The sequence below is a fragment of the Bidens hawaiensis genome, unplaced genomic scaffold, assembly GCF_021521415.1.
Source record: "Bidens hawaiensis isolate Kalapana, Puna unplaced genomic scaffold, B.hawaiensis_p1.1 tig00057879_1, whole genome shotgun sequence".
In the NCBI taxonomy this organism is placed as follows: domain Eukaryota; kingdom Viridiplantae; phylum Streptophyta; class Magnoliopsida; order Asterales; family Asteraceae; genus Bidens; species Bidens hawaiensis.
This window is the reverse complement of record NW_027500446.1, coordinates 713-12,790: the sequence shown is the minus strand read 5'-3', so window position 1 is coordinate 12,790 and position 12,078 is coordinate 713.

The following is a 12,078-nucleotide window of genomic DNA, read 5'->3' as shown; positions in this document are numbered from 1 at the left end:
GAAGTAGGAAGTATATATAGCAGATAAGATAGAGGCATTGTATTTGTATCGATCATCACGATTGATGAACACGATGAGACAGGTGAGATCCAAAGAGAGGATTTCTTTTGGTGTTGGTTTGTGGGAAGAGGATGAAAACAAGATTTTGAAGGATCCGCCTGCCTCCAGCTGCTAACAAGATTAATTTGCTCCTATGTTATGTTATGTTGTAACTTGAGTTTGAGAATACTTTTTTGGCGCCACCGAGATTAAATATTTGTTTGAGAGGAATCAAGTACAACATTTTCTACGAAATTTCTAATTTTGTTTTGTTTTTTTTTTAATTTTTAAATTCAAAATATCCGCAATACCCACGTTTGATAATCGATACAAGCTCTAGTACGGCATTTCTCTTTTTATTAAATAAAATCTTACTACTCTAATAAATGATACATGAGTACCATCTTTTGTCACTTGTCATACTCTCATGACTTCTCCCTTTTTCTAACCCATATCTATTTAAATTGTATTTATTTCGGATTCGGGTCAACCCATCCAAATAGTTTATTCCGGATCCGTATTTTATTCATACCAATTGTTTTCGTCACCTCTCCCAAATAACAAACCCTAGATGCAGCAGACCCACCCCTCTCAAAAGCAACGCCGCTATTAGCTCCCAAATATCAACCCTAGGCTGCCTTTTCCCATATCTGATTAAAGCTACAAGACCATTCATTCCCTCTATTTTGGATCCGGTCTTTGGAATTGAAGCTTGGTTTTTCTAATTCATACGGTAAACATCAATTTCTTTGTTTTCTCTTTCTAGATTCACGTCTTTAGTTATTTTTATTGAAGTTTTCAATTCTTTTGTTTAATTGACGTTTGAGGGTTTTGATTAGGCCGAAATTAGGTTGAGTCAATTGAACCCCATGGCGGCTGAATTTGTGCCTCCATCGCTCTCTGCAAGTCATGTGAGGCCGGTTTTGGTGCCACCGTCTCCGACTGTTACAAAGGTATGAATCTTTATTGTTATATATTACAACAATCAGTAAATCGGGTTGGATCAAATTTATAGCTTGATGGGGAATTTAGGTGTTTATAATTAATGAACTGGTGGATTTATATGTAAATTGGTGATAAGTAAATCTAATGTTTTGTGGTAACTCCTTCTACTGTTTGGTCTTTTGATCACAGTGGTTTTTGGTTCTGCTGATCATAGTGTAACATCTCAGATTTTTCGTATTTGTTTACACCGATTCGAGAATGTAATTCGAATCTTTTGAACTGATTAAAACCTGTATTTAACTTGGTTTAACTTTTTTTATAATTCCATAACTTTCAATCATGCCAAATAATCCTTAAAAACCTTTAAAATCGCTTAACACGGCTAAAAATCGTATTTTCGGGAACTACAGGGACTAATTTTGCCAATTCTTTCCTATTTTTGATTAAATTAACGATACTTAAACTCCAAGAAATGTTATAGCAGGTCCAATTTCGTTTCCTTGGTGTCCAAGCCAAATTTTGTTAGTTATTATACCAGATTTTCACATTAAATATCTTATTTTGTTTCCTAATTTGTTTTTGGCAACCAAATCGCTTATTTTAGGCATAAATAGAGTGAATTAAGGTCCAAGAAAAGGATATTAACTAAATACAAGTCCATACTCTTAGATTACTGATCAAGCACGGAATCTTTTGGTTTATTTCATCGATTTGGGCATTAAACTCTTATTCGGTTACCTAAACGAGGAAATCTTTCAAATATGGGTCGTTTTTACTATTCATATATAAACAAGCCTCATAATCTCTACCACAAACTTGATCCTAATCCTAGAGAGAGTCTCCATCCATCACCTACCTTCAAACTTCATCAAACTCTTTGGTGTTTGCATTATTGTTGAAGATACGCGCATACACGGTTGACTTTGCTTGCTTTAGGATCTTTGACTCTTTGTAACTGTTGATTCTTTCACTTTTCGGGTAAGTTGTAAATATAGGAATCATTCATATATATTTCCTAGTCAATAACCTTCAATCAATTTCGGTGGTTGAAGGGTGTTGGCTGGTCAATTTGCATAAAACTCGTTAAAGGGCAAATCAGTCAACAAGTTTGATTTAACGTTTTCTCATACTTCTGGTCGGATTCAATGTTCGTTCCTGAAGACTTTTATTCTCATAACGTAATTTTAAGGCTACTGACCAAAACCCGACTTCCGAATCGCTATTCAAATTCTTGTCAGTACCAGCTCGCTTAAATCTTAAAACAAACATAACTTGAGTTCTAAATGTCCGTTTGGATTGATTCCAGCGGCAACGAGTTTGTTTTTATTTATATTATCATATCTTAAAGTCTCAGATTCTGAATTGTTCGTATCGTTTGACGTGTACTGGACGACTCGCTTATTCGTATTTATATTCGCTTGTCATTAATCTAATGTGAGTTTATAATTCCCCTATTTTATAACTTTTCATATATTTTTGGGGACATATGGATACCTATCCGTATTTCATACTATATATATATATATATATATATTCAAACAAATGCATACGTGTAATTGTGAGTGACTTAATCAAACATACGTGCTACTTGCTTACCTGTATTACTATTCATTCATTCGTATAGTGGGTGCTCCTGCTATTGACCAACGCCCGATTCGCTTGGCAACGGTCTACATACTTGTTTATGGTTTGATTATATTTACCGCACTTATCACGTTATGCTTATTTATATTGTTGTGTCAAAACTGGTGATATTCTCACTCAATTTTATGTTGACAAAACTTCATTTTCTACGCTTATGCAGGTTGCTTGTATTGAAGATTGAAGTTTGGACATGTAGACAAGACCTTAGGATATAATCAAGTTAATCTTTATTTGAGCTTATATATTCGTGTATTTTAAATTGTTTGCTGTATTTGAGTAATGTGTGTATACTTTGAATAAAATAATTAATTGGATATTGTCACTTATATTCAACGATAGTATCTTCGAGCTGTGAACAATCGGATTACGACCCGGCATGTCCGCCTTAGGTTAGGGTGTGACAGATTGGTATCAGAGACGAAAGTTATACGATAGGTCGTTAGAAATGGTCCTAGACATATGTTAGGAACCCTATACGTGCTTATATGAATTACTTTATGTGCTATTTAAATTGTTACAACTTAATTAGATTAATTATTTTATTGTATTTTATCTTATCTATTTATTGCACGCACACACAAATTTCGAGGCTATGCCTCACATTCAAAATATTTTTCTAAATCTTTTATTTTTGTAGATTATCTTTTATTGTGGGAAATTCCTTAAAATTCCCGTGTTTTGTTTTTCTGCTTCACCTTGAAGCATAGGGGTTTGACTAATGTCGTACAACCGTAAGTTTAAGTGGTACCCGTAATTGGCTAAACGATTGCGTGATAACTATAACCGGCTAAACGGCTATACCTCCAAATTGTGTTTTTAGTTATTTTAAATTTATTTGATTCGTTGATTCGATATTTAGCTGGCTCGGTTAAATGCCATGTAACGCTCATGGTCCGAACAACTCCATTGATTCGATAATCTGTTAATTAGTTGGGTCAGTTAAATGCCATGTACACGCTCATGGGCCGAACAGCTCAATTTTTTATTACATGTTATTTGAATTGGGCCATCAAAATGCCATGGAACGCTCATGGGAGGCCAATTCACAAACTTTATGTTGCTTTATTTAGTTGGGCCATTTAAATTGCCATGGAAAGCTCATGGGAGGTCAACTCGTTTGATATGCTTGGTTATTTTATTCTTGGAAAATTTTATAAAACATTATTTACTTAAATGCTTCAAACTTATACATATTATTTTAAATTCCGACTCGTCCTCGAGTCATCACTTGCACAAATCTATTGCACTTCTCTATTGTTCCACATTGACTCATTCCCACAACTTACCCATCATCTTATAAAGTTTCATCTTTAGTCCTTATAGAATGTCTTTTCTAAGAATCAATAATCGTAATCAACGTCGTTCGCCTGCTACTCGTTATTGTTGCTCGACTACTTGAATCGACAAGGAGTTTGCTGCTGTATTCCGTTAACCAAACGACCGCCAATCTCGACAAAACTAAAATACCTCGAACAAGAAATCTTATACTAACTCATATCCGTTAAAATATTATTTAAATCATATTTCCTTATTTATTTCTATATTCTCAACTATAAATTACTAAGTGTATTTAAATCCTTACCCTCAACTTTAAACTATAATTATTTTATTATATCTTGTTTTTCTTCACGTTACTTTCCACACTTACTTCTCATTTTATAAGTCTTTATTATTAAAATTCAAATGCTGTAAATTTTAATGATATTAAACTAAATTTTTCATCATCCAAATTTTATTTTCATTATTAAATTAAATCTTCCATTAATTAAATTTGACCATTAAAATTGACTTTTGGATAAATCTCCATTAAAACCCGTCATTCACTTTATTTATTGATTAAGTTTGTTAATTAGTTGAAACCAAGCGTTGGTTCGTAAATATTTCAACTCCCTACTTTGATTTTTGATACATCTTCAAAATTTTGAGCTTTTAAAAATGATAAATTCGTAGTTGTTAGAATAGTCATGGTGGTTCATACATTTCTATCCTCGCATTTATCTTATTTTATTATATGCTTCACAGCTTATTTTTGGTATCATAATTAATTTAAAATGTGTTATTTACTTGAATTTCCGTTATCAATAATTCAATTTACATATTTCATAATATTTAAAACGATTTTGTGAAAAAAAATCCACGAATTCCCAATTTAATCTAATTTAATATCTTTAATTGCCTACTTTATAGTTTATCTAATTTTAAAGGTTTAATTGGAATAGGATTATCTCGGTGATTCGGGAATATCCGCTTTTCAATTTAATTTATTAACAATTTATTCAAATACGTATATTTTCGCATTTTCATTAATATTTAAATTATAATTACTAACTATTATAATATTTTAGAATATCTTAATCAAATTAATCTCATCTCAATTTCACAATTTGAAAGGATATAAACTTTATGTTAAATTCTCTTTTAATCTCATAAGTTCTCAAACTAACTAAACTCGACTCACCAAAATCCTCATTTAAACTTATACTCTCGATCTTAAGAATTTCGTTTCTAATGAATACGATCTTTAAAGATTACACATGTTACTCTCGATCTTAAGAATTTCGTTTTAAACTTTTGCGTATTTCATCTCCTGAATAAAATTCCTTTCATCAAGGTATACTTATTAGAATCTTGTACCTATACCTCAATTCATTAGTCTCGATTATCACGATTTATAAATAACATCTATTTCACGAAATTTGTTTCCTTTCTATCTCCAAAAACTTTTCTTTCATAAGCAAAAGATATTTTAGAACTTACATTATTCTATTAATCAAACTCGAACGTTTATTAAATATCTCTTGAATTTAAAAGTTATCAAAACGTTTGCTTCTTTCAAAACGATGGTTTTAAATGTTTTATAACCCACTTGATGAAACGAGTTATGCGGACCATCCGACGATAAGACTAATTATGGTCCAGAACATAATTATTCAAGTCCTCGCATGGGAATCATAATACGTACAATTGTGTGTCATGATTTAGAACCTAAGATAGCTTGGGTAATGGTACAAATGATGAGATGATAAGGACATGGTGGATACGCCGCGGGTACATCCGATATATAAATTGCCTTATTGGGTTATCATTTGAAGCGTTGCTTTGATTATTGGAAGTTCTATGTTATGATATTTTCCTTAAAAGTTTAATTATTTTCGAAATGACAGTGTTGTAGTTTTCTTTAATTTCAGGACGAAATTCCCTAAAGTAGAGGAGACTTTAACATCTCAGATTTTTCGTATTTGTTTACACCGATTTGAGAATGTAATTCGGATCTTTTGACTGATTAAAACCTGTATTTAACTTGGTTTAACTTATTTTATAATTCCATAACTTACAATCATGCCAAATAATCCTTAGAAACCTTTAAAATCGCTTAAAACGGCTAAAAATCGCATTTTCGGGAATTACAGGGACTAATTTTGCCAATTCTTTCCTATTTTTGATTAAATTAACGAAACTTAAACTCCAAGAAATGTTATAGAAAGTCCAATTTCGTTTTCTTGGTGTCCAAGCCAAATTTTGTTAGTTATTGTACCAGATTTTCTCATTAAATAGCTTATTTTGTTTCCTAATTTGTTTTTAGCAACCGATCACTTATTTTAGGCATAAATCGAGTGAATTAATGTCCAAGAAGAGGATATTAACTAAATACAAGTCCATACTCTTAGATTACTGATCATGCACGGAATATTTTGGTTTATTTCATCGATTTGGTCATTAAACTCTTATTCGGTTACCTAAACGAGGAAATCTTTCAAATATGGTTCCTTTTTACTATTCCTTTATAAACAAGCCTCATAATCTCTGCCACAAACTTGATCCTAACCCTAGAGAGAGTCTCCAGCCGTCACCTACCTACAAACTTCATCAAACTCTTTGGTTTTTGCATTATTGTTGAAGATACGCGCATACACGGTTAACTTTGCTTGCTTTAGGATCTTTGACTCTTCGTAACTGTTGATTCTTTCACTTTTCGGGTATGTTGTAAACATAGGAATCGTTCATATATATTCCCTATTCAATAACCTTCAATCAATTTCGGTGGTTGAAGGGTGTTGACTGGTGAATTTGCATAAAACTCGTTAAAGGGCAAATCAGTCAACAAGTTTGACTTAACCTTTTCTTATACTTCTGGTCAAATTCAACGTTCGGTCCTGAAGACTTTTATGCTCGTAACATAATTTTAAGGCTACTGTCCAAACCCCACTTCCGAATCGCTATTCAGATTCTGGTCAGTACCAGCTCGCTTAAATCTTAAAACAAACATAACATGAGTTCTAAATGTCCGTTTGGATTGATTCCAGCAGCGACGAATTCGTTTTTATTTATATTATCATATCCTAAAGTCTCTGCTTCTGAATTGTTCATATCATTTGACGTGTAGTGGACGACTCGCTTATTCGTTAACTCGTTTATTCGTATTTATATCCGCGTGTCATTAATCTATTCATACAATATATATATATATATATATATATATATATATATACAAACAAATGCATACGTGTAATTGTGAGTGACTTAATCAAACATACGTGCTAATAGCTTACCTGTATTACTATTCATTCATTCGTATATTGGGATTATTGTTCACTCATTCGTATAGTGGGTGCTCCTGCTATTGACCAACGCCCGATTCGCTTGGCAACGGTCTACATACTTGTTTTTGGTTTGATTATATTTACCGCACTTATCACGTTATGCTTATTTATATTGTTGTGTCAAAACTGGTGATATTCTCACTCACTTTTATGTTGACAAAACTTCATTTTTTACGCTTTTGCAGGTTTCTTGTATTGAAGATTGAAGTTTGGACATGTAGACAAGACCTTAGGATATAATCAAGTTAATCTTTATTTGAGCTTATATATTCGTGTATTTTAAATTGTTTGCTGTATTTGAGTAATGTGTGTATACTTTGAATAAAATAATTAATGGGATATTGTCACTTATATTCAACGATTGTATCTTCGAGTTGTGAACAATCGGATCACGCCCCGGCATGTCCGTCTTAGGTTAGGGTGTGACAGATTGGTATCAGAGCCGAAGGTTATACGAAAGGTCGTTAGAAATGGTCCTAGACCTATGTTAGGAACCCTATACGTGCTTATCTGAATTACCTTATATGCTATTTAAATTGTTACAGCTTAATTAGATTAATTATTTTATTGCATCTTATCTATTTATTGCACGCACACACAAATTCCGAAGCTATGTCTTACATTCAAAATATTTTTCTAAATCTTTTACTTTTGTAAATTATCTTTTATTGTGTGAAATTCCTTACAAATTCCCGTGTTTTGTTTTTCTACTTCACCTTGAAGCATAGGAGTATGACTAATTTCGTACAACCGTAAGTTTAAGTGGTACCCGTAATCGGCTAAACGATTGCGTGGTAAATATAACCGACTAAACGGTTATACCTCCAAATTGTTTTTTTAGTTATTTTAAATTTATTTGATTAGTTGATTCGATATTTAGTTGGGTCGGTTAAATGCCATGTAACGCTCATGGTCCGAACAACTCCATTTATTCGATAATCTGTTAATTAGTTGGGTCAGTTAAATGCCATTTACACGCTCATTGGCTGAACAACTCAATTTTTTATTGCATGTTATTTGAATTGAGCCATCAAAATGCCATGGCACGCTCATGGGAGGCCAATTCACAAACTTTATGTTGCTTTATTTAGTTGGGCCATTCAAATTGCCATGGAAATCTCATGGGAGGTCAACTCGTTTGATATGCTTGGTTATTTTATTCTTGGAAAATTTTATTAAACATTATTTACTTAAATGCTTTAAACTTATACACATTATTTTAAATTCCGACTCGTCCTCGAGTCATCACTTGCACAAATCTATTAAACTTCTCTATTGTTCCACATTGACTCATTCCCACAACTTACCCATCATCTTATAAAGTTTCGTCTTTGGTCCTCATAGAATGTCTTTCCTAAGAATCAATAATCGTAATCAACGTCGTTCGTCTGCTACTCGTGATTGTTGCTTGACTACTAAAATCGACAAGGAGTTTGCTGCTGTATTCCGTTAACCAAACGACCGCCAATCTCGACAAAACTAAAATACCTCGAACAAGAAATCTTATACTAACTCATATCTGTTAAAATATTATTTAAATCATATTTCCTTATTTATTTCTATATTCTCAACTATAAATTACTAAGTGTATTTAAATCCTTACCCTCAACTTTAAACTATAATTATTTTATTATATCTTGATTTTCTTCATGTTACTTTCCACACTTACTTCCCATTTTATAGGTCTTTATTATTAAAATTCAAATACTGTAAATTTTATTGATATTAAACTAAATTTTTCATCATCCAAATTTAATTCTCATTGTTAAATTAAATCTTTCATTAATTAAATTTGACCATTGAAATTGACTTTTTGATAAATTTCCATTAAAACCAATAACTCACTTTATTTATTGATTAAGTTTGTTAATTAGTTGAAACCAAGCGTTGGTTCGTAAATATTTGACCATTAAAATTGACTTCCCGGGATAATACTTGATCTCACAGTCATAATCCTTTATCAGTTCTAACTACCTTCTCTGCCTCATATTCAACTCTTTCTGCTCAAAGAAGTACTTCAAGCTCTTATGATCTGTATAGATTGTACACTTAGTACTATACAAGTAGTGCCTCCAAATCTTGAGAGCATGCACCACGGCTGCTAACTCTAAGTCTTGCGTCGGGTACGTACATTCGTGAACCTTCAACTGTCTAGACGCATAGGATATGACCTTCTCTCGTTGCATCAACACGCAACCTAACCCCAGGTATGAAGCATCAGTGCAAACTACTAAATCTTCTCCACCACCAGGCAGAACACACACTTTGAGAATTTAGCATACAATTTCTCGACTTTCAATACTTCCAACACTTCTTTCAGATGCTTGGCGTGGTCAGACTCGCTCTTCGAATAAATCAATATATCGTCAATGAAAACGATCACCGACTTGTCTAACATTGGCCGACAGACCCTATTCATCATATCCATAAATGCTGCGGGAGCATTGTTAAGCCAAAAGACATCACGACGAACTCGTAGGGTCCGTACCGCGTCCGAAACCCTGCCTTAGGGATGTCTGCCTCTTTTACCCTCAACTGATGATAACCTGATCTGAGATCTATACGCGAGAACCAGCTTGCACCTTTTAACTGATCAAACAAATCATCAATCCGCGGCAACGGGAATCTATTCTTTACCGTAAGCTTATTCAATTCTCTGTAGTCGATACACATCCTCATACTCCCATCCTTATTCTTAACAAACAACACCGGCGCGCCCAACGGGGAAACACTCAGCCTTATGAAACCTTTGTCGAGGAGTTCTTGTAGTTGGGACATTAACTCTTTCATCACGGATGGCGCCAGATGATAAGGTGTTTTCGCGACGGGCTGTGCTCCTGGTATTAACTCTATCTGGAATTCTACTTCTCGTTCCGGTGGTAACCCCGGAAGGTCCTCAGGGAATACTTCTAGGTAGCCACACACTACAGGAACGTTTTTCACCTCTTTTGTCTCAGCCGTAGCTTTGACAACATACGCCAGGTAGGCACTACACCCTCGCCTTAACAAACCCTCAGCTTTTATCATCGAAATGACGTTAAGACCTGAACTTTCTCTATCACCGTAAATCGTTACTGTACCACTATCCGAAGTCCTCAGTCTTATCAGTCTACTCTTGCACACTATCTGAGCTTCGAATTCAGATAGCCAATCCATCCCCAGTACCACATAGAATCCTCCTAAGGTCATCACATACAGGGTAGCAGGGAATTCGTGTCCCTCTAACTCTATCTTGCAATTCTTAACCATTCTCATAATTCTAACCGAGGTCTCACTAGTGGTTTCTACCATAAACGTTTCAGGCACACGACAAGAAATCATCTTAGCTGCCTTACAAAATGAGGTAGCTACGAAACTCCTAGTCGCACCTGAGTCAAACAATACTGAAGCGGAAATACCGTTTACTAGAAATGTACGTGTCACAACATCAGGAATATGCTAGGCTTGCTCTTGTGTCAACATGTAGGCTCTGGTCTTTGACCTATTCTGGTCGGCCACCTTCTTACCACTTCCCCCAGCTTCACTTACTGAGCACTCTCTTGCCATATGGCCAGTTATTCCATAATTGTAACAGATCGGCTCGCTGTTACAATCGCGAGAGTAGTGCCCTGTCTTCCCACACTTGTAGCAAGCGTTCACCCCTGCACCCCACTTACATTCTCCACCGTGTATCTTCCCATAAGTCTTGCACGGATTCTTCTCCCACACCTTCTACTTCTTCTCCCTTGAATTCCACAACTGAGTACCCGGTCGCTTAGTAGGAGCAACCCACTTCTTCTCCTTCTTCTCTTCCACTACCACATCGTCCACGGCCATGTCATCATATACCATTTCTGTGAGTTCGACAGCAGAAACAAAAGTAGTGGGTTTACTAGCCCGGAAAAAGGTGCGGACGTTTGGTGGTAGTCCCTCAAATAGCACTTGACCCTCTTGGCCTCAGTGTTCACCATGTCAGGCACGAGTCTTGACATACGGTTAAACTCGGTAGTGTACTCTCAGAGGGTTATCTTTCCTGCCTTCAAATTCAGGAACTTCATCTCTGCCCTTTCTACTTCAGCGTCTGCATAGAACTTCTTCATGACCATTTCCTTCAGGTCTTCCCACTTCATAGCCTTGATTTCCGCAACAGTCTTCCTCCGTTCAACGGTTTCCCACCAAAACATAGCTTCATCAACAAATGATTGGGTAGCGAAGCCCACAGCTTGGTTGGGACGGCACTCGCTAATTCGGATAACCTTGTCCATTGCGGTTATCCATTGGAGAGTAGCGATGGCATCGCCCGTACCAGACAGCTTTGGCGGGTCACAGCCTTTAAACAACCTGGTCCCTAACATCACAGATATTATAAGGGAGTAAAGCGAGTATCTCTGTCGGACACAATCGAAAACGGCACTCCATGCCTTGCCACAACTTCCTTAACGAACGTATTTGCTAACGCTTCTGACGAGATAGCCTATCGTATAGGCAGAAAGTGAGCACTCTTCATCAAACGGTCCCCAATCACCCATATGGCATCATGATTCTTAGTTGTACGCGTAGCTTAGTTATGAAATCCATGGTGATGTGTTCCCATTTCCATTCAGGTATCTCCAATGGCTGCATCTTTCCATACGGTTTCTGGTACTCTGCCTTGACTTGCAAGCAAGTTAAACACTTATTGACATAATCTACTACTTCATTCTTCATACCCGACCACCAATAGTCTTTCTTCAGGTCTTGATACATCTTGGTGGATCCTGGATGAATTGAGTATCGAGACTTATGGGCTTCGTCTATGTAAGGCCCCATTCCCGGAAACCCTACTTTGGCATTGGATTTACTCATAAGCATAGTTCTAAATTCAGAGTTA